Here is a 24,787-nt window from a genome sequence, read left to right as displayed (position 1 = left end):
ACTGGGACTCAGGTGCTTTGCGGCAGCTTAAGTCTGAACTGACTCTGTGCCTAGGTCTTTAGATTCAACTCCCAGGACTTTTAAAATGGGAGCTGAACTGGGTACTAGAGTGGGAAAGTAACTTAGATATTTTATTATGGTTATTTTCTCTCCCCAGACAGCCTGCTTCATTCACCCTCACAGGTAAAGAGAGCAAGTTTTGCATTGTTCCACATTTGTGAATCCAGATTATGTCTGTTGTTAGACTTACAGCTTTGACAGAGTTTCTCAGGTGTAACGTTTACATAATTGAATTCAGAAATTGTTTAGTTGGTTGTGTCCTAATAGAAATTTCTTCATTTTAAAATGTCTAATTCCGCATTCTGTACAGACTGAAGTCTTGGGGCAGGTGCTACCTGCCTACCCTCCAAACAGGTAGAAACATATATAGACACATTCCTGTGGCAATGTCCTACTTGCTGAGGTTTAGTGTTCTGCTAAGCATTTATATGCAACCTCTGCTTGTGGCTCCACATGCCTTTGCTTGATAGTAGGTATAGACTCAGGTCTGCTAACAATGCCCTGGCAGAAGTGCCAGAGTGGGTGCTGAGAAATGAAAATGCTTACTCATGATTATTGGTATATTAGAAATCTTCCCTCATTGCATTGTGGCAAGTAAAACTTGCATTCAGTTGTTGTAACATATTCCTTTCTGTCTGTATTCTGTGTAAAGGAAGCAAAGCATGTTACACCCCTGATGACAGACAGGTACTCACTCCAATGGGCTGTTGGTCAACTGCTTCTGTAACTTCTTTAAAGCATTCCAGTAGCCAGTACAGATGGTTTTGTGTGTGGGAAAGACTTGTATGCTATGAAATATGAAATGTTGGTGTACATGTGCAAAGTGGAAGGACATCATTGACAGGGTAAGAAGTAATGGGCATAAACTGAAACACAGAAATATCTTTCTGAACATCAGGAAACATTTCTTTACCATGAGGATGACTAGCAAGTTGTCCAGAGAGGCTGTGGAGTCTCCCTCCTTGGAGATCTCCAAAACCAATCTGGACATGGTCCTGAGTAACCTTTTCTAGGTGGCTCTCCTTGAGCAGAACAGATGTTCAGGGTATCTCCAGAGGTCCTTTCCAAGCTCAGCCAGTCTGTGATTCTCTGCTGATAAACCTATCATGGCCCCTAGCAGGTGACTCATTTAGAAGAAAATCTAAGAGTCTGGTATGTGGTTCTTATGCTTGGAAGTCCACTATCACTGGTTGGAGGCAGGGACCAAAAAACTGTATTTGCAGTTGTATTTCAGCTCGCAAATATATTTGCCTCTGTACATCTGTGCCCCAGGTATAGGAATATTTCCTTAACAATGATGCTCTGAACTTCATCAGAGATCTGTGTGATGTGTTGAGAGATCTGCAGATGACAGGCACTATGGGAACAATTGGTTTGTATTATGTTTTGCCATGGGGTTTTCATGTTGGTGTAACTGGTGTGTGGGCATTCACTTAGAGACAGAAGGGTATTTATTTTTTGCTTGTGGCATCCACTTCCAAACAAAAAAATGTGCATGTGACAGAGCTGAAAAACCTTTGCTATTCACAAAGCTATTAAAAATAAATCCTTTTGCTGTGCTGAGAATTTTAATTGGAGTTGGATCTGCACAGATCTTCCACAGATTTTAAAATGCTTATCTTTGCTTGTCTGTTTATGTGTTTATGTCCTTAGACTTCATCACCTAGTACTCACATGGCTCCAGGAAAAGAGGCTCGAAGCTCAGCACACCCTTTTCTTTGCAGGGTTACTGTGGCTGGGAAGGTCGATGAGGATTTCGTCTGCCACCAGAGAGCACTGTAACTATACGCTCCAGCCAGCCGGCCCAATTTCCAGGTCAGATTCTACCTGATGCTGCCTGTTTCTTTCGTCAGCTTTCCCTTAGAGCAAAAAGGATCTTAAAGGAAACCCCGCGCAGGACAGCCCTGTGCTTTTCCATGCTGCTTTACCTCCACTTTTACTTTGTGAGTCCACACAGACAGGGTTGAGTCACCACTCGCCCAAGCGCTAGGCAAGAAAGGACTCCACCTTGTCAAAGGGTAGTTGACCACTTGCACAGCCCCTTGTATTAAGCTGGGTGTACAGCCTGAATGCATCTGTCTGCAGGCTGGAAAAAAAAAAAAAGACACTGCTGTTATTCTATTGTATGCTGTCCCGCTATCCCTTGCTATCCCTTCCTATCCCTTGCTATCCCTTGCTGTTGCTCAAACACAAGAAGAAAGGGCAATGTACCAGCTACCCTAAAGCCAGGAGTTTACTTTGCTCCCTCTCCTCTTCTACAAAAGGTTTGTCTGTTTTTTATTCAAAACAACCTTGTTTAAACTTAAAACAAATGGTCTCTATTTGTCATTAACTTGAAATCTTACTACTTCTGTTTCAGACCTGAAGGATTTGAGTGTTTCTTCTACTTTTATTCCAACACAAATATAGCTTCACTTACATCCTTCAAGCAGCATGGCTGCAGCAAAGCTTCCAATGCTTTGAGTCCTGGCATATATAAGGAGCACAGCACTGCTGGCCTTCTGTGATCATTCATGTGGTTTGTACACATTTTGCCTGACTGAAACCATTGCACTATACAGGCTTAATAATTACTTTGAGATTGGACATCTCCCTTTTTAGGGATGGCAGAGACCTTTGTAGATGGTACATGTACCTGGCCAAGAAATGACGTATCTGCAGATGTGGAGACAGCCTTGAGGTATTTCCTTCTTGAAAGGCTACAACACCAACAGAAATTAATGCTTGGCTTTATGCATAATAGTTGTGGGCTATTCATCACGACATGAAAGGAGATCCAAGAAACACTGCACCAGAATGTTGTTGTTCTCTCTGTAAGTTTTTGACTATTTCTTACTGTTACAGGCAGTGTCAGAGGGCTTCTTCCATCTCCTCAGTGGCAGGGTAGCAAGGGATTGGAGTAAAAGGATTCCTTGGTTCTCATCCCTGGGTTTAAAGTGTACATGGAAATAAGGCAGAGGGGTGAGCTGGCTCATTATATCCTCCTTTTTCTGCAGTAACTCAAGTGCTGTGTCTGAGCAATGCTGGCTCAGCTTCTCAAAGCAGTGACCTTCTGCCCTGTGGAGATGAGCTGTTGTCAGAGCTATTGTTTTAGAGTCAGTACACATTCAGGCAGCATCTCTAATAGCTTGGGTACAGTAATACCGCAGTAGGGGATTCAGCTCATATGGATGGAAACAGGCATTATGGAGTGTCTTTCAGGTTGTAGAAGGTAGAAGTGGTCATTTATGTGACACCTTGACACCCCAATGCCTGAGCATATGCTGCTCAGTCAGTAATACATGGGTTAAAATAGACAGCCTATGCTGGGATAAAAGTCACATCCTGGGTCAAATGGAAGAGAACTTTCCCTTAAATTTAAGTGCAGAGAGTTGAGACAGCATCCCTGTTTCCTACAGCCATCTCTTTCATGTAACTCTAGGCCCAAATCCTGCTTAATTTATAGGCTCTGACAAGATCTTTGAACAAGAATGATAGCATGGTTGCAGAGCACAGGCTATCGTTTAGTATCTAAAGTGCCAATTTTCTGACAAAGTGTGTAATCTAATACAGTGTGGTATCGTGTCTGTGTTTGATAGGGAACCTCTGTGAGTCACCTCAGATTAGGAAGGGGAGAGTTTAAGATGTTATATGGATAATGACAAGGAGAAAAGCAAATAATTCAGGCACAAATCTCCATTCTCTCCCCCAACAGAGATTAAACAAGACAGGAAAGCACAGTCTGCCTGAAATCTGACATGTATTTTTACCCTGTTTAATATCAGTGTATAATTCCCTCTGTTCCCTAGGGCTGAGAGAGCTTCACAAACAGGTGCTCGGACACATAGCCCCCAGAAGTGTTTTGGGGGCAATTCTTTTAAAACTTTTGCAGGGTCCCTTGCTGCCAGTTGAATGTAGCTTCATCCAAATCTCAAGCTTCAGAAAGGGTTTTAGTATTACACCATGAAGATACCACGAGGGAGATATCTTCTACCGGCTAAGCTAGGGACTTGCTAGGCTGTGATGACAAAAAGGCATATTGCAAAAAGATATGAAAAATGCTTTCTGATTCACTGCAGGCTGAGTCCCAAACCTGATGAAAGAGCTAAAAATTCTACTGCAGGATTTGATAACTCTTGAAGAAGTTCTGCTGGATGATGAGGGAGAGGGGGAGAGGCTGAGATATACTCAATTTACTTGTATGTGTAACCTGGATGCTTAAAATGGGAGTCTTGGTTTTCTTTATAGTCAAAGTACTGCACAAAGCACCTGCTGATGAGACAGAAAGCCCATGGTCAGATCAAGTGGAGCTGACATGAATCTGCATCTTTGAAGAAGAAGAATGAAGGACCCCACATTTCCAGCAGCAGAGCTAAAAGGCAAGAGCCAGTTTTATTTTCTCTCTTTTGGAAGCATAATCATATTGGAAATTCCTCCTAGATAAGCAGCAGGCAGGCCACAAGATTCTGTTTTGGTTGCTTCTATATTAAATCCTTTTTTCCTTCTCCCTCCCCGCCCCCCCCCCCCCCCCCAAATTATGAGAAGGAGTTACAAAATCTTCACTATGAATTGAGACATTTTATTCCAAAAACATGACAATTTCCATACATAATTACCTTTGCTTTCAAGCTACCTTCAATAAGAATAACCACTGAGCTGTAGACTCTCAAGATTGACGAAAGATACACAGTTTCTCATTCTAATGAGCTGGTACATCCTCCAATTACTGTCTCTAATTCATATGACACATTGCTCTGTTATACAAAGAATCCCTGTGCAACAGGGTACAGAACATGGATTCGGATTTCTGATACCTGAAGAGGAGAGAGAGAGAACAATTGGGATTCTGATTCAGATGTTTGTGGAAAACATGCAAGAGGTAAAATATTGACTGAAAGAATTTTTCAAACCCTCCAGGAACTCAGAATCATTGATAGAGAGGAAACTTCATGAGAAACTTCATGAGGTAATGAGATGCACAAGAAAAAAATTAGTTACATTTTTTCCTTTTTTATTTTTTTTTTCCTTTTGGCTTACTTAGGCTTTGAAATCAAAACACATTTAAGACATGATTCCTATGGATTAAAATAAACTCCTTCTCCCTTGCCTCCACTCCATTCTTAAGGGGATAGTAGGACACTTTATCTTGTCACTATCCCACCTATAGCCTATATGTGTATTTAGATGATATCTGTTAGACTTGTGTGATGATCAGCACTAGATATAAGCCAATTGCATTTTTTTCAATCTTCCAGCAGTAAATATTAAATCCTTGATGATTTCAAATTTAAAGATGACACAAATGCTGACTGATTGATGGTAAACACCAGAAAGAAGAGGACAGTCATGAGAAGTGGTCTGGATTATCTGGTCAGTATCATTCCCAAGAGAGAAAAAGTTCAAATAAGCTAAGTCAGTGCTCTATCTCTAGGAAACTGAATACACGCGAAGGTTACAGAATCAGGACCTGTTCCCAGGAAAGTAGTGACACAGGCAAAGACACATGGCTTAAGAGTTGAAAAGCAATGTGACATGAGACTCCCAAAACACTCTGGGGGTGGAAGCTCAGACCCTGGAAATGTGAGAAGGTGTAGCAAGTAGGATTAGGGAAGGATTTACTCTGTACACAGTATAGTAAGAGCCAACACCTGAGTATTGAGTCTAGCCGGAGTGTCTATGTTTTAAAGAGAACATTGAAAAATAACTGAAGTGCTGGAGAAAAACCTTATATCAAGAGACTTAAGAGCTCATTCTCTTTAGTTTTTCCTAAACGACTGACTTGATTGCAGCTTGCAAGTACCTTCATGAGAAGAAAATGCCTGTTGGTAAAGGGTTCTTTAATCTAGTGGAAAAAAAAACATAATGAGAGTCAGAAAGCATTAAGTGAAGCCAGAAAAAGAAAAAGGGAAAAAAAAAAAAATTGAGCAATAGGAAAAAATAACTCCTGTAAAAAATAACTAAGGACAGTGGTGGATTTTATTATTATTTTTTTAATTTTATTTCTGAAAAGCAAGACTATATTCCTTTCTGGAATGAATCTTTAACAAAAATATGCTTTAGTTAAGAGAAGCTGTTGGAATTTATTCCAGACCAAAATAAAACCATAAGTAGTAAAGGGTATTTGCTTTACCAGAAACCTTGGGAGAAATAGAACAACCAGGTCTCTGTTTTGATGGGAGCTGTTTTGCTAAAAACACAAAACAATTGTCATATATACTGTTTAGCTCAAAGTCCGCTTTTTCTTTCCTCTTAGCTATTTACTGAAAGGAATGAAACCCTAAAGGGTTAAATAATCTAAAGACGTTTCCACCTCCCATATTTAAAGTGCTCTAGTTGTCTCAAAAAAGCTGAAACATTTTTGCATTCTCTTGTTTCTAATGCTACCCAGCTGCATCCTTCATACTTAAGCAAACTCATTTTACTAACTGACTGGTCCTGCTTTGTTTCTGATTCGTGGCTGGAGGTAAATCACTGATGTCCAGTGACTGATAATTCTAAACAACATGCTCCCTTTTCAGTAATGAGCATGGATGCTCCGAAAACTTTGATTGCACTTCTGCTTCTTCTCTGTTCTGATTTCAGATGGTTGTGTTGCAGTGGATCCTAGAAAACATTTACTTGCAAGATCTGTAATATTTTTCTGTTCTTAGTGGATCATTGCTAATGTTAGTGAATGTGGTAATCACTTCATTCTAGTTTCAGCTTGTATCACAATGTGAACATTTAAAACGAAAGAAAAAAAAACTATGCAAGGAAGATACTCAACAAATGTTCTCATTAATCACATTCTAAACAAAATTGAGTTGTCTGCAGGGAGATTTTATTTTTATTGAAAGATATTCCACTACTTTTATTGTAATTTCTGTATTTCTTGTTCTGATTACTGAGACAAAAAGATGAAAGTAATGCATTTGTCTTTGACCAAAAATATTGCTGTACTTTTAAAGTATAATGCTCAATTTATTATGTAACTGGATTTTAACATGACTGTATTTGCAGGACATGCACCTTCCATAGCCAGAGTTTGCCTGCTTTCTCTGATCTGAGAGCTGAAAGATCAACCAAACAACCCGACTTGAAGTTGTGCTTGTAACGTTCTACTGCTGCTGACAAACCAGGCCAGCTGGCTAATTAAGGATGAGCTAGTTGGAGATGTGCACCTGGAAGTCATTAGTTACCTGGAGGTTACCTATTCATGAGTTTTTCTGTGGAATTTGGACGTTATTTGTTGCTTTACATTTGTTTCCCTAGATCTCTGTTAGTAAAGTTCAAAGAAAGTGACCTCTGAGGATCTCAAGCATCATTTTTCTCTTCTGGCCAGGTGCAAATAGTTGTATTTGCTGGTAATATGAGTGCAGATTGGAAGTTGACAGGGAGTAAAAGTGGAGCATCTTGGGTCACTGTGTGTGATTAAATATCTTCTGCAAAATAATTTATTTTGGGGAAATCAAAACAATAATAATACAATCAAATTATCTATGAAGGTTATGTTCTTTTAGATCATTCCAAAGATGGAAAGAAAAGGTCTTTATGGCATGATACTTTATACACTTTTTGGTCTCTCTCTCAGAGAGCTACTCCCAGGCTGTCAGTTTCTGAGGTTTCTTTTTTAGTGTACCTGTTATGCCTAGCAGCCTTATGGTTATCCACAGAGTAAGGTCTGATATGTCACCTCATCACAGTTTAGGGCTGAGAAATTATGACACCGATACACAGCTGATCCAATACAAATCTTCCAATGATCAGAAAATGCTTGTTCTTTTAGATATAAGTTCTCATAGAAAGTTATTTGATTCATTGAAATTTGGAATGGGAAGCTTCCCAGGTCTAAAATGATACTTATAACTAGAAATAAGGTTGAGAAGAAGTCACTTCAGAATAATATGGCAGAAATGAGCATGGGTATACAAGAAGAATAATCAGACTATATGTAGTGCAAATGTAATTTTTTTTTGTTAGATAGTGTTTTTTTTTTTTTCTTTTTTTTTTTTTTTTTTCTTTTCTGTAGTGATAATGTTCTTGCTAGATTCAGATAATAAAATGGGAATCTGTCTTAGGATCAACAGTTTCTGAGCTGTAGTGCACAGTATAAGAAATTAAGCAGACAATTTTAAAGGTATTTATCATAGATCAACAATCTATGATAAGTCATAGAGGTCAACAGAACTCTTTTCCCTCTGTTCTGTTCTAATCCAACACAATTGTGTGCATTAAAATGTTGAATTGAATTAGCTAATCTGTGTTGGAATTTAAACTCATGATTTAGTGCAGCTGAACTAGCTCCTACAAATTATCTGAGCCATGGTAACTCTTGCTTTTGGTCTGTGTCAAATCAGAGATCATTTAGCTTTGCCCACCATGAAACTATTGGTAATACAATGGAAACGTGCTACTACAGTGAACAATCTATTTTAGAGGCAGATTATAGGATCCCCTCCGCTCCCCTCCCCTCCTCTCCTCTCCCTGGTGATTTTAACAGGATTTTTGCCCCCCCCCCCCCCTTTTTTTTTTCTTTTACAGAACTGACTTCAAAGGTCTTGTGTTAGTCTCTGCTACCATCTGTTCTTGTGTTACAACAGCACAGAACATCAAATAGATATATTATTTTAAAGTCATTGCCAATTTCACTGAAAGAAGTGCATGAAAATGAGCAGAACAGAACAACTGAGAAAGGTACAGGAGGAAAAGTTGCAAAATGATGGAGAAGCTTTTATGTTTGCTGACAAATTTTAAATGAAGGATCAGATATGCCTTTCTGAGTAGGTGGCAGTGTTGCTTCCCCCCCCCGTCCCCCTCCATCTGACACTTTGGGTTTCACTTCACTGGAGTCACAAAACACATTCCTTGGGCGCAGAGAGAGAAGACACAGAAAGATGGAGAGTATAGCACGCATGTAAGACCAGATACTTTTGGGTGACAACAGTTTAATATTCCCCAACAGGCAGATCATTATCTTTTGTATTCTTAATAACAGGAAGGGAAGAGAGATTCTGATCATGAAATGCAAAGACTCTTCTGCCAGTTACAACTGAAATATCTGGTTTTATTGTCGCTTGTGACTTTTATCCTTCTAGAAGACAGAAGAAATGAGACAAACATGACACCCATGACAAATACTGGTTGCTTACACAACAAGTTGGATGCATCCATTTGTAGTAAAAGTCTGTTCCTATTGGGCCCCTGCAAGTAGCAAATAATGAGAAGCTGCACACAGGAGAATTTAAAATCAGTGCATACAAACAGGAAAACCGCATGGGAAGGTCCCTGGGGAGGTGTTTACTTGGGATGCTATAGATCTGTGTGTCATATCCAATTACGTACATGCCATATGATGATGAAGATAATGGTTTACGGTCTTACAAGAAAATAAATCTTTAAGAAGGATTTGAATGGTATTTGATGAAGGCCCAGAGCTTTGGGAATAAATAATTATTTGGATATTAAAGCCAAGCTGTGTTGATAACAGTGGGTTAAAGAAGTAAGGGGCTGCTGACAGCAGCATCATTTAGAAAATGGGGATAAAATGTGCAATAGCTTTGCTAAACTTTGAAGGCAGAGATGACAGAGTGGAGATGGTCAGACACAATTCCTCCATTTCTGTTGGTTTAGAGATTTAAAAAAAAAAAAAAAAAAGAATCCCCAAAGCCTTCATATAAAGATTTTACAATCTCTACTTCTTGTTTTGACTGCTATTTGCAGAAGAAAGAAAAGAAAAAAAGCAAGTTCACTTACTTTCGTGTATGAAGGTGAAGGCCTGTGAAAATTCAGTATGAAGTTTAGAAATAACTCTTAATGGTAAGATTTACTAGGACTGTAAAATCATTTCCCCAAATGATTCACCAGCAGCCCCATCACTTGGCCTATTTAAAACTGGACTTCCCAATACAGTAGGGAGTCTTGTGCAGGGACCAATCCTGGAGCATAGAAGCTGTGATGCACCAGCAGCCCTAATGCACATTCCCTATTTTTAGTGTCTCCCAACCTGCTAAAGCCCTGTACGTAGCCCAGTTGGTTTGTGAAGAAGGTTTGAGTAATTTATTTTTCTGGCCTAACTAGTCTGGCCACTTTTAGTGATCTGCCATTTCGTTTCCAAAAAGCAGCTTCATTCTGACAGTTGTAATCCATGGATTTCTTTAGTATCCTCTTGCTCCACAGTTAATGCATCAAGAGGATATATAGGCTTCCGTCACAGCTGGAAAAGAATAGTCCATTACAATTTCTGTCTCTGTTAATGCTCCTTTGACATTGTGAGAAATTATGTAAAGAGTCCTAGGATTCTTATTCCTGTTGCCAGCAGCCTACAAGAGGGCTTAGACAGGGAGCAGGAAAGTTATGATCTGTAGTGCCATGCTATGCCAAAAGAGGTAGGAAACAACATTCACTCACACTTATACTTGGTCCAAAAGTTGAAAAGGGAGAACTGGGTCATTATTTGCAAACCATTTTTGTTACAAGCCTCAAGTAGCTGCTTGTGCTTCAGGTTAGGTTTGGAAGAAATTAATGAATTCCCAGAGAGCTGAACCTTAAAAGAAGAGAGATTTCCTCTCCTGTTATGTCCTGACTAGGGTCTGGCTATTAATGTTCCTGCTTATTCCACTCAATGCAAAAATGTAAATGTCAGCAAGGCTTTCATAACAAGGAATGTACTCACTCCACAGCAATGCAGTATACCAAAATGGTTTGCATAACACAGTGATAAGCATGTTAGAAAATGATGAGATTGAGAGACTGTTAAATGCAATGCCAGTCAAGGCAGCTGGGTCACAAGTGTTCAAACTCACGACGGCAGGTTAGCTCACTCACATCACTTCTCGCTTTTCATGAATTTTCAGGCAGCTGGATGTCTGAAGAAAGCCTGCTCTTACAGTGATCATTGGTAGTGTCATTGATGGGGTTGTGTGTAAGAGCATGTGTGTGCATATAAATTTTTCTATATTCCTTTGTCATGTATTTAAACAATTTCACTCAGTCAGGGATCAGAAAGAATGCCATGAGATTCAAGTAACCCACCACATCTTGTGAATGACAAGCATCAAGGAAAACTTATGTACAACTCAGGTGCAGATTTATCTGTGGAAATTGAGATCAGTTTAAAAAGAAAGAAGTTCCTACCTTGGCCAGTTAATGTATTCAGGTCAATTATGTTACTTTAATAAACATATTGTATGTGGAAAGAGGTCATATTAGCAGAAAGAAAGATAGCATAGTGATTTGTACAGAGAATGGTGTCTTTAATTATTAAGTACACAGAGGCTTTACAAACCGTATATACTGGTTTTCTATTGATAAAAAGCAGCTTCTTCTGCTTTTCAATCTTATTTCTGCAGTTCAGTCTTACTTCTTTCTCTCAGTATTCTTCCTCTGAGAAAAGAAGAGTTAAGCTGTCTCACATTCTCCTACCATGAATAATCTGTGATTCCCCCCCCCCCCCCAATTATTTAGGTACAAAATTCACCAGGAGCAGAGCACAGACTGAACACCTATGACAGGCTCAGATACCTTCATCTATCAACCCAATATGCTACATTGCATTCTGTATTCATTTTTAAGAATAAATTTGTCCCTTAATAAAGCTCTGAAATGGAAATGATTGCGAGAGTTAAAGGTCTATATTTGCATAGTTTCATCAAATATTCGAGTGTACAAACATTTTCATTTCTCTAAAGTATGTTTTCTCTGTCAGGCAGTCTGAGGCCTGTTGGTGCTGGTGAGCAGAAGGGGGATTTCCACTTCAGTGGGGAATGTTTTTAAATTTTATCTAAGACTGTAGTACAGCGATTAGGTGAAGCTGTGTATGTAACCATATGTATGTCTATGGCAGCTTAAGCAGAAACAAGTCAGTGCTGCTGCAGTTCCTAGTACACTTATGACATGTGTTCCTGCCTTTTCCCCTCTGCTGGCATATAGTTTTACTGTGGCCACAGCAGGAAACCAGAAGTGTTCTGACTGAAAATTAACAGTAGAAAATAAAATTAATTTTCAAATGAGGATGACTTGTGAATTGTGAACTCTATGGACCCAAATAAGCAAGCTTAGTTGTCTGCCAGGTCTTCTGCTTATATCTGCACCTTAGTCAGCCTGTGTTTCTGTCACTAACTTAAGCATCCTCATATGGCAACAAAAATTCATTGGTCAATGATATTACATGGACTTGAAATAATACTCAGCTACTTCTCAACAGTGCTTCCAGATGAGTTAGAAACACATCCATTCGGGATCAAAAGAAGGAATATAAAAAACTGGCAATTGCTAATGCAACACTTGTTGACAACAGCATAATCCAGCTTCTTGTGTTGCCTGTGCTTGATGCCTGAAAATGTCCCCGCTGAGAGAGACTAAATGGCCCCTGGTAGGCTGGTGACTTTTCACAGCGACAACCACCATGCTCTTGGGGGACCAGCAAGCCTTGCTCTCCTAGCCCCCCCCATCCTATACCAGTTCTCCCTCATCTCTTCTCATATTGCATAATCTCTGTCTGTCTTTTAAAGGAAGAGGCCTGGACGATCTCCATTTTATCATTCTGGGAGGAGGGATGGACCACTAATAAGAAGCCTTGATTCAACATTGCTTCAGACTACATGATCCAGAGGATACCCAGATGCTTCACATAAGGTGAATCAAATCTGTAAATGAAACTGTTGAACTCAAGATGACTGTCATGATGTTTGACAACTTATAATTGGACTCTGTTTTCCATAACGTAAATACAGGAGAATGACTATTAAGAGACCATTGGCTGAATAACATGGAGTCTGTCAAGCAAGTTGTGTTCTTTAAAGATGCTGAGGGTCTACTGTGCTGGCATTTTTCCTTCAGTTTGTATTATCACTTTGAAGATGAATTTTAGTACTTTTTATTGGTAGGGCATTGAGTCTTGGCTGCAAGAAAGAGGGTCAGCATAGCCAGAAGCTGTGAAAATCAATTTTGACTTAACATCAACCCTGTTGCTTTAGCTTTGGGACTCTGCTGTTCCAGACACACATTTGAGGCAGATTGACTGGGGGGTTGTGAAGCAATTACAAGAGCACTTGGATGCTTGGCCAAAGCTGCCAAGCTCTCATTACATTCCATCAAAGTCAGAAACCCCAAGTGGGTTGCCACGGGCTTGCAGGCTTGTGGCTTGTCTCACATACTTCCCCATGTCCACTATCTGCATTCCAATATGTTTGTACAAGGCAAAAGCTCATTAAATACCATGTTGATTTTATTTCTTTTATTGCTGGAATTACCAATAGTATGTACTGACAGTAACAACATTTCCAAGCCTGTACAGAGGCTAACATTTAATGTTTCTGTGGGTTTCTGTTGAATATCTACAGTGATTATCCAGGGACATCTTGAAGTATTGTTTTTGGAGAATTACATGAAAGCAAGCTGGCAGGTACCATAATGAATTGGCAAGTGTTTATATGCCTACCCTACATCACATGTGCCCTCCACAGCTAACAGCTGGTTGTGATCCTCCGTGTACATACAGACAACTGCAGCACAGGGATATTTGCTTGAAGGCTGCTGCTACAAGAAATTTCCAATGGAGAAGATGTACAAGAATGATAAAGGGGAAGCTTTGAGTAGGCTTGAGCTTTCCAGGGAGCACACTGTCATTTATCTTACAAAAAGAAAACATGCAGATATTTGGAAAATTACTTACTGAAAGACATTTATAGCAACATTTACCACATGCATTAGGCATATGTGACTAAGTAGTTTCCCTACTGACATACGAAACAGTGCCTGCCTCTCTCTGCCACCATGCCCCATGTGCACCTCTGTCTCCCACAGATACTTCACCATGAGTGTTGCCGTGAGGAGAGCTCTAATGTTTTTATGAGTTGAGGGATAATGAGAATGGACTAAGGCATTAACGTATCTGAGGCAGATGATCATCTCCTGCTGCTACATAACAGCCAAAGCATTTATTGTCAGAACAGCAGACACTGATCCTCTGACAGTGCTGTATTATGATGTTATCCCAAATGACTGAGATAATTCCATCTGATGAATGCGGGTACATTAGAGTGACAGTTGCCCTGTGTCTTACCTCTTTTTTTCTTCCTTAAGAAAGTAGTGTTCATTCTCAAAAATACTGTATTTGTTTACATAACAGTATTGGTTCACTGCAAACAGATTTTGACCTTAAATTCTGAATGTATTGTGCATCTCTGTTCTCAGTCTTGATAGTGGCCCAAGAGTAAATATGCGATTTGTGCACTGTGGCTGTACATAAAAATAACAGAGATACTGGGTAAAAATCCTGGGTTAGGAAGATTTTACCATCCACTTAAAAAGTTCCAAGTGCTAATGCTTGGTTTACTTCCATGTATATCTGCCAATGTGTGGCATGTATCTCTGAGTGCTTTACTGATACCCCAAACAATGCAACCTTCCCTCTTTGAGACACTTTTTTTTGGCACCTTACTTGAGATCAAAAATACTCTACAAGCAAGATATACAGAAATATTTATGGATAACCCACATAAGAGATAGATAGGGTTTACAGAGGTACTAGGCTAAATGTCAGCATGCTCTCCACCTTGAGAAAGGACGAAAAACATTTTTCCTGTCTAAGCAGACATCAGTCTGCAGGAGAAGGGTCAGCTCCTGTGGCTCCCTGAAGCCAGTCCTATGTGTTGATGAGATGCCATTTCCCTCTTTTTTTCTCTAAGGATTTTATAACTTTTCATGTTGGTGTTTTTCTTCTTAAATTTCTGAACTACCTGCAGTCCATGTCTCAACAATCCCACTTCTGTCTGTAATTTTAGCTTTCTTATTCTGCAGGGCTCTGTTTTACAGCCATTCTCATGGCTGTTTCCAGAAGTTGCTGAGAAGTCCAAGCCAAGGTGACACAGACATGTTGGATCAGAGTTGGGCCTTGAATCCTTGGAACACAGAGCTGAGCCATACAGGAAGAAGGCTACATAGGGAGTAGGTTACAGCTGAGGTGGCCCACAAATGCCAGGATCCACGTATTACGGCAGTTCTGTATTTTATCAAATCAGTGTTTGTGCACAGTCTGCCAAACCTAACAGAAGTGGGCAGCTGGGAGGTTTCATGAGATACTGCATATATCAACTGATGCTGTGCATAATTACATACATTGGATTAATCTGCAGACAATGATCAGTTGTTCTCTTCTGATGCAGTAGGAAGGGACGACACTTCCAAAGGCAACCTCTAGCATGGAAAAAGACAGAATATGCACCTGCAGCTGCCAGGGTGACATCTGCCAACCCTGGTTAGTAGAGTTTACAGTAACATTTAACACACATATTTGGTAAAAGAGGTGCTTCTCATTCATGGATATCTGGGAGGTAAAAGGGTGTCCCTAACATGAATTCTCTAAACTCACTAGGGACATAGATGAGACCTAATCCCTTGCCTTTGCCCACTTTGGCACTCTAACTCATTCTCACAGGTGAACATGGAAACAAAACTCCAAATTATAAGGGATGTTCTGGAAGATTATTCTGTGGAAATCACCTGATTATCAGCAGAGTATAGCCCTTGTACATAATGAAATGATTCTTTTGAAAAGGTTTGATCCTGATTTCATATGACTCCTACCACCAGACTGCCAAAATCTGGTTCACCATCTTCCTACCTCCCTTCTTTCTCTTAGTAGCCCAAAGGCCTCCATTTTCTGACCACCATCACCAGTGTTCCTGATGCACAAATATAACTCTTCATAGTGGCTCACTTGTGAGTTCAGGAGGAAGGACATTGGCTTGAAGATAGTGGCCCAGGTCAGGTCTCTGGAAAGCCATGAGAACAGACCAGGGCAATGGTGAACTTGGCAGCTCTCCTGGTAATGAGTGCACCAGGTTGGTTTGGTTCTTATCACACAATATATCTGACTGCCAGCAGAGACCCAGGTGTTATTGGTCAGGGTTCTTGTGCATGCTTGCAAACAGGGTATGGGGAGAGATTTGATATTCTAGTACGTAGAAAGGGGCAGATGATTGTGCCCATACTTGATTTGTTGCTCTCTCATTAGACTAAGTTCCAGGGTGGCAGTGGCATTTCTTTCTGTTACTAGAGAATTGTGAAGATACATACTGCAATCAGTTTGTGAGCCATTCACATCTTGTGCTGATTTGGGTCTGAAATATCTCAGTAGGGTACCTCCCATTCATGGCTACTGTATGAATGTATATAAGAATCATAGTATTCCTGCAAAAGCTGAGAGGTGTTGCCAAAGCTGGTGAGGGGTCTGGAGAACAAGTCTTATGAGGAGTGGCTGAGGGAGCTGGGCTTGTTCAGCCTGGAGAAAAGGAGGCTCAGGGATGACCTTATTGCTCTCTACAGGTACCTTAAAGGAGGCTGTAGCGAGGTGAGGTAGGGGTTGGTCTGTTCTCCCATTTGCCTGGTGACAGGACGAGGGGGAATGGGCTAAAGTTGCACCAGGGGAATTTTAGGTTAGATGTTAGGAAAAACTTCTTTACCGAAAGGGTTGTTAGACATTGGAACAGGCTGCCCAGGGAAGTGGTGGAGTCACCATCCCTGGAGGTCTTTAAAAGACTTTTAGATGTAGAGCTTAGTGATATGGTTTAGTGGAGGACTTGTTAGTGTTAGGTCAGAGGTTGGACTCAATGATCTCTTCCAACCTAGAAATTCTGTGATTCTGTGTGATACTGTGATTCTGTGTTGTATATATGCACATTTTGTAACTGATTTAATAGCAAACACCCAGAAAGATGGGCTACTGAGATAAAGGTGAAAGCCTTGCACTTCCCAGTCACTTGTAACAAGAAGACTGTATGTTACCTGCTATTGTTTGACCATCTCACCTGAAAAAAGGGATCCTCTAGCAGGCTTGTGCTACTGCGTCATTACTGTTGGCAGGTGTCACTCAGCTTATGTGCAAGCCAAAGTGTGACGTTACTCAGTGTAGGGGACCACCTACCAATTTCACAACCAAGCCAAAAATCTAATGGAAAGCAGGCTTTGTAGTAAAATCTCTGACACCTTGTACAGACAGGTGTTGCTGGAACACCTGGAGAGCAACTTTCTCTCATGTACTTTTGCTTGTCTTGTTCAACTGGAAGCAAGAAGGGATGAAAATCACATCTGAGCTCTGTACTTGTAAGTGAAGGTGAAATTTAAAGTCATGTGTCTTGATGGAACTCACTAGCACTTTAGCTGTTATTCAAGGAGTCTTGTTAGTTACTTCATGGTGCATGGGCCAAAAGAGAGTCAAGCTCCCTTTCTCAGAGTTTTGTTGCTTCTTTGATGGTTTTTTTTTTTTTTTTTTTTTTGCCATCTTCATCAGTCTGGAGGTAAAAAGGCATGGTGTGGTTAAAAGGCATGCACTTGAACAGATGTGCTGAACAAAATGACCCCCATTTTTATGATTTAGAACCATGTTCTTTGTGTTTAAAATGGAAAAGGCAGTGGCCTTAGTTCAGAATTGAAAGACATAGGCTTGAAGATACCTGTGTCTTAGATTCATACACTGAACATTTAACAGGGTTTCTCAGGCCCTCTTCCCTTCCAGCATGGACTTGTTGAGCTTAGGGTAATGTGGGACTTTGAAGTATGAGGTGGTTTGCAGATACATGTTGTATATGACATCTGAGGTCAGTGTGTGTAACAGTCTCCCTTGGTATGTTTGGCCCAGGGTATGCTTTCCTGCTTCCCACTGCTGTGTTTATCTTACACTTTATGGCCTGATTTGTCTGTCCCAGATTTCCACCTTCCATTACAGGACTTTTTCTCTCCCTTTATAGTATTTCAGACTTTTTTTTTTTTTTTTTTTTTTTTTTTTTTTTTTTTTTTCGGTACAGCAAACAGTTTTTCCCCCCTCTGTCCTTCAAATAAAGTTTTCTTTGGCAATCCTTGTCAGGATAAATTCAATAACTGTTTAACTCAGAAGGATCCCTGAGGAGGAAGCCAAGAGTCAAATGCTACAATTATTCACATTTTGGTGAGAGGAATCAGACTTCTCAGGAATCATTTCAAACAAAGCAGTAACAGTTTATTCCTGCTGGGTGGAAGCAGGAAGTGTGCTGGAGGGAACCGGACGGCCTCCTGAGCACCATCAGGAAGCATAAAATGGATGGGCAAGGAGAGGAAAAGAGAGAGGCATTAAAGAAGAAAAATGTCTCATTTCCTCCCTCAAACTAATTGGAAAAATGTGTTAGTGGTTGTGGCAATGGTAATTTCTCAAGGTGGTAATAGCTGCAGCCTGTCCTGGAGTGGGATTGGCCACAATTTAGACCTCCACCCAGGACGGCTGTGTTTAGTACAAATGATGGCAGCTTTGCTTATAATATAAATGTACACATACATACATATAAACACACCTACATATACACATGTAAGGTTTCTTTCTATTCAGGATCTACGTATCATTTCTAGTACTTGCATATGCATATATTTGAAGAGTAAGAATGACAAATGTAGCAGAACATCAGCTTGTTTGTTTGTTTGTTTTGAAACTCTCCTCTAATTCACTGCCTGTTCTCTGTTCTCATGCCCACTTGAGGATTAAATTTTATTCAATGAGAGCATAGGGAGGCATGGAGGTAGAACAAAATCAACATGACCATATTAGTCACAATATTTTAGGATAATAAAAAATGGAACTGCTTATAAATATTGATGCAATTTCTGGGCAAAAAAATGGAAATCAAGGGATTTCCTTCGACATATCAAGGTATGCTCATGTCACGCACCCTCTGTAATCTTACTGCAATGTTGGTAAACCACCTTGCATTTACTTCATAAAGAGTACCAGCCTAAATTCAGGTGTCAGTTACCTGGGCTGTGCTAATTCCACTACTTAGCTGAAAAACCTTAATAGACTCTGTGACAATGAAAAATGTGCATCATAACTCCTCTATGTCATGACCTCTAGCCCTGAAATATCACTTCCTGAGGCCCAGGGCAAGAGTCAGCTTGTGATGATAGTGACTTAAATGGGGGTTCGTAACACTGGGAGAGCTTTCTGGTCATAAGCATTTTCCTTTATGCTTCCTCAGTGTCACAGGTCTTTTGCACAGGAATGGAGGATAAGAGGGTTGCAGGACTTGGATGTTCTTGACCACTGCACTACATGGGAAAAACAACTCTCAAATTCTTATAGAGAATTCTTATAAAAGCTTGAATCAAAAGTGTTCAATTCCACACCTCTCCAATTATATTTTCTGTGCAGCTGAGGATAAAAGCAAAATGTACAACCCAAATGCAATGTGCAGATTCTCTTTTGAATAAAGGTATTGGCACCTGCAGCCATTTCAGCAATCAGATTTGAAATATTCAGCCACTCCAGAAGTACTGATTCATATTCTGTCATCATTTTCTTGGCTTTTCATCCTCCTGAGACAGATAAATGAATCTCTGTGCAGTTTTCTGTGTATGCATGTCTTTTAGGTAAAACCTTTTAAACAGGGATATAGATGAACTAAATGGAACTAGATGATTTTTAAGGTCCCTTCCAACCCAAGCTATTCTGTGATTCTCTGATTCTGTGATTGAGTGAAACCATTAAATTAAAACTGAGTTGTGGGTCATGCTGTATACCCAGGAATGTTAATACGAGAAGAGAACCTAGAAGTACAGATCTTGTAGAGTTTTGACAGAGGCAGCAGTATACTGAAAAATCACCTACCTAGATTCTTAACATAGCTTTGCTTTTATTAAGTACAGAAAAGACATGTTAAGGAGAGATCAAACAGTAACTCTCTGTTGCAAACTTCCCAACTGCACTCAGAAGCCAGCAACATTTGAACACCTCTGAACACAGCCCCTTCGAAGCTGAATGTACATGCAAGTTAGAGAACGCTTTGCAGTAATGCATCACTTTACACTTCCTTCATTCTCTTGTAAATGTGAATACATGGGCCTCAGTTTGGAGCATGTTCAAAAAGATAACAAGTCCTTCAAATATCCATAGAGAAGCCATATTGTGTAGCACTTTGTAAAGAGAATATCAAAGAAAAGCCAGAAAGGAGTGTGAATAGCTCTGCAGCTTGGGAATTAGCAAACTGAAACAAGGAGATTTCATTTCCAGGACACAGTGGCTATTTCATCCAGTCTAGAACAGATTCAGAGATGAGGTTGAGCTCTTCTAGAATCCAGGGTTTTATTAAATTTGAAGGGCATGGAAGCTATCTTCAAGTCTTTAATTGAAACCAGCAGAGCATTGCTTCAACTTTGCATCTGAGTACCATAGGTCAATAATTTCTCAGCCACTGGAACTATTTGTTTGGGCTGTGCATATTTCAAGGGTTATCTTGAGAGCAAGATCTAAGCAAGATGAGTCATCATCATGGTACTGACTTCTTTTCGTCTGATACTTCTTTTCTACTCTTCCTCTAACTGTGTTGTGTCCTTCCTGTTCTCAGTGTTGGATATCATTTATGCAGTTTTACATTTTATATTTGCTCACAAATGATATCATTGTTTCCTGTGCCTCCCTTCCCTGGGACTTGCGGGCCAGGTCTTCTCTTCTACAGATTGCAGCAATGAGATCTGTCTGCTGTCACCCCATGTCAGCCAGGCAGTACCCAGCCAGTTTGGGGATATTTGGGAGAGTTTGACCTTTGTATATTCTTGGACAAGCTGTACAGTTACTCTTTGCAAGCTGCACAATTACTCTTTGCTCTCTGAAGCAGCTGTCTGGATGGTAAATGCAATGAGTAGGACTAAAAGACAGGTGGAGAGATGTCTTTGAGAGTATCAGAGAGATGATGAGAGACATTTACCTTTACAAGTTTTTCTTCTTTCTTTCTATGAATCACCCACCTGAGCTCCCTCACAGAGACCTCACTTCTGCTTTTCACGTGCTGATCTTTTTTTCTATTGCAGCGACTTTGTTAGTGTGAAAATACTCTTTCTCTATGGAAGAATATATGCAGTATAACAAAATAATAATAACAACAGAGGAGGTCAGAAAGGAGGAGGGATACCAGTGCTATTGTTTTTTGTTTGTTTGTTTTGTTTGCTTGTGCTTTTTTTTTCCTTTTTTTTTTTTTTTTTTTTTTTTTTTCCCTGTTGTTTTGGTTTGGTTTGGTTTGGTTTGGTTTCTCTAAGCAGATGCTTGAAAGCTGCTTGTTAATTCTACCAGAGTTTTGCAACAAGCCCAGGTTTCCTGGGCAGACTCTGCTTTGGGATATTCTGCCAGTGTATGCTGTTTGACACACACGGTATGTCTCTGCCTACTAGTCATGCTGTACATGCACAGAATGACACTCTGCTTCTGCTTAAGGGCAAAGTTTGGGGAGTGGGAAGTGTGGGGAATTGGAATTATTCAAGCGCATATGGCATTTTGCATTTTATTTGGTGTTATTTTAATTTTTTTCTCACCTATTACATTGCGGAACAGTGGAAAATATCAAAACCTTCCCTGAGGTGCCTGCCTTTCTGATAGAGATGAAACATAGCATATACATTTAAGCAATAAAAATAAAAGTATGTATCTTTTAATTTTAATCTCAGGTAGTACTTGTTCTGAGAAAAGAAGTGAGTATAAAGATTAGGGGAAAGAGCATGGTTGATTTACTTATGCTGTCACTGACTTAGGTTAAGGTGGATGAAATATGGCAATTTGTTTCCCAAATCACTCATTTCATAACTTTCTGTTTTTCTTTCTTTACCAAATTAAAATCCAGCACATGTAGAAAATGCTTTTGTCTTGCACAAAACGGAATTCAAATGCAGCTGGTGAGATATCAGTGCATTACTTATCTGTCTGTGAAAAGTAGCAGAGGCTCTGAAATGCTCTCTGTGTTTAAGAGGGCAAAGTGCTAAAAGAAAAATCAGTCAAATTTTCAGATTCATTATGACCCATAAGCTGCCTGCCAGAAATGAAACACCCGGTAGAAGTCAGCAGTGTGTGTGTGTGTGTGTGTGTGTGTGTGTGTGTGTGTGTGATGGGAGTCAGAAGTGCATTTCTGTGTATACAAGTGGGGGAAGGAAAGTAGAAGATGAAATTTCAGTCATGACTTCCCCTCTATTACCAGAAAGAGAGATTACATGTTGCCAGGTGAGAGGTAGAAAGGACAATCCTATATGCAGGGTAGAATCTGGTATCTTTAATCTTGAATGGTGTTTTTCTTATTGTATCTCAGTGTTTTAGGCAACTTAGCCTGAAGGTTTTAATACCTATCCTCTTTTATTTCTTCAGAAATGCAGAAGCCATCTCCTTTTGTTCAAACTGCCTCATCAAGCCTCCTGCACAGTGCACAGGTAAGTTGTCCTCTCAGAAGTTGCTTGGGTGATCCAAGCCTTGGCGGCAAACCTTCAGCACGTCTCTTCTGCACAGCTGGAGTGGCCAGGAACCCTCATGAATCCATGCCAGTGCATACACCTTTGGATAGCTTTAGTAGGCATAGCCCTGCACACAGCATGGAATTGAAATGGGAAGGTCTATTCAGCACTAAAATCAGAACCCATTTCTCCCAATCAGTCACATGTAGGTTACAATGAAGTGTTGCACGGGGAATGTATATAGGATGTTTTCTCTAGGCAACATGTATTTTCCACCCCCTTACTCTTTCCCAGTCTCTCCTCAAGCATTCGGAAGGATGGAGGAGTCCATCTCTACAGCTGATACAGCAGCGCTGCAGTCTGCAACTGAGATACTTGCTTGGGTCCCTGTATAATTATCTCTGTCTTGAGCCCTGGCCAGTGTGACACATCTTCATTTCACTAAGGGGACAGGCTGGAATTGGGAATGGCAGAATTCATTTATCACATTTTAATAGAGAGGCAGCTCAGGAAGGGAGGGACTAATGAGATATTTCTAAAGAAATTAGCCAGCTACTATTACAGGGTTGTCTCCTGCAAGGCGGCTGCAGCAATGACGAATGGCTTATGGCATGGCTCTGTGTTCCCTCCCTGCCTCTTCCCTTCTTCCCCTGGGGCTGCCCTGGGTGGACCATCTCCCTCTGACTGTTCTCCCGCTGCTGGGCTGGAGACCCCTTCCTGTGGGATGCTGCCATCAGGCCCGGGATTCCCAGCAGTTCTTCTGACTCTGCATTCACTCAGGAGCTGCTTGCAATTGCCGAAAGGTCTCTACTGAAAATTTAATTTAGAATGGCACTTGAAGAAGTAAATTTTTTTCCCTCTCTATTCAGTGAAGCATATTAAGAGCATACTTATCTCAAGCAAGTGATTAAGGCCTGCTGCCTGTGAAGCTACAAGTGGGTGCTCTTGTTCTGTAGTGAATCAGGTTCTGTAATGAATTAGGTTCTTGATTCCCAACAGAGGTGATAGCCTTGCATCACCTCATTTATGCACATTCAGATAGTTTTACCCAGAAAAGATTTTTATCTTTTTAATTTCATATCTTTGTCTCTAAGTATTTTCTGAACTTTGTTTCAAAAACAAATATGGAATAAAAAAAAGTTCTTCCAACCATTGAAAATTGTAAATTCATCTCAAACCTCTTACAGGTTTCAGATGTGGCACTCAAGTCTGCTGTAGAAATTCCTGTTTTAGGAATTTCTAAAATAAACAGTCAAAACAATCCTCAGTTTTGCTGCAGCTTGCTTGCCTAAATAAATGTTAGGCTTTCTCTTCAGTTTCAACATACATATCCTACATGCTTACCATATATCATAGACTGTATTACAGATTCACAGCTTGTACTCTCTTCCTACCCCATATGGCATCATATAGAGCTCTTCAGTGGTTAAAGTAAACAGATTTTTGTGTCTATAGACAGAGTAAACAACAAATGACAAAATGGTCTAATCATTTTAAAGTCATTAGTTTTAACTCTGTATCAATCATTCCATATTGCTGGGCTAATAATCCCTAATTATGAGCTGCTCCTGGTGTTAGCACTCTTTTCCATTTAGATGCAGATGTTCCCTGACCTTCTGCTTCCTGTGGAAAGGGAGATAACTCCTTCTTATAAAAGTCAAAGGAAGGAGAAAGTCTGTCCTTGTGCACAGAGCACCATGTGGCAGGCCATTTTTACCCTACCATGCCGTGTCATGTTCCCCTGAAAAGAGCAAATACTTTGACAAGGCTGGACAGTGCTGAGGGCAAGCTGGGCAGAGCACAATTCCTAGCTTTAATTAGCAATTGTAGGCACATCACTGTTAATGCAATGTTGATTGTGATGGTATTTCAGTAATTTGCTGGATATCTTTCTGACAGTTTATACAAGCCAGTGGCTGAATGGTCAGCATGAGTGCATTGTAGTGGAACAGAGGAAAGGCCAAATGTCTTTTGCCTCAGGCCTTGAAATAGCTGGAACTGAATTTATATTTTAAATCCAATTGAAATGCATTGAAGAACAGTATTTGTTACATATAGATCTTGGTATAGCATGGCTTGATAACATACAGAATTTAATCTACCTCTACCTACAACTTTTCTCAGACCTAATGTAGAAACTAATCGCTTGCAGCAGACAAGTGAAAAGCAAAGAAGGATTTCCATGTTGTCAGAGATTCTGCTGTACTTCATCCTCTCTTCTCTACAGGTGGGCTCATAATCTAGCCTGGGTGTGAATGATATGGTGGATGCTGATGACTCTGTGTCACCTCCACAGGAGCCAGCTGAGGTCAGGAATCTCTAAAGCTGCCTTTAAACAGTGCTGCTATGGGGAGGATTGCCAGTCCTGTCAGAGCTGTACCTTTGTGCTCCACAGACTGCACTGCATGGGATCTCTAGATCTATCTTCTCCATTGGCTCTTGTGGTGAATTCTTACCACCTATTTCACATATTTGGCATTACCATGTTTGGATCTATGTGAATTATTGCTTTGTAGGAGTTATCTCATTCCTACATTAT

At 40.2% G+C, this 24,787-nt stretch overlaps 1 long non-coding RNA gene across 1 annotated transcript; it reads left to right on the top strand.

Moving 5' to 3' along the window:
* The first annotated feature begins 5,292 nt into the window (after window positions 1-5,292).
* LOC311437452 lies at window positions 5,293-22,227 on the top strand. Its single transcript, XR_014693479.1, has 4 exons — window positions 5,293-5,409; window positions 7,039-7,223; window positions 12,528-12,651; window positions 22,166-22,227. It is a non-coding gene; the product is annotated as an uncharacterized lncRNA (long non-coding RNA).
* Window positions 22,228-24,787: the final 2,560 nt, after the last annotated feature.

Source organism: Aythya ferina (assembly GCF_964211825.1).
Source record: "Aythya ferina genome assembly, chromosome: 5".
NCBI classification, from domain to species: domain Eukaryota; kingdom Metazoa; phylum Chordata; class Aves; order Anseriformes; family Anatidae; genus Aythya; species Aythya ferina.
The sequence above is the reverse complement of the archived record's forward strand: the minus strand, read 5'-3'. Positions and strand labels throughout refer to the sequence as shown.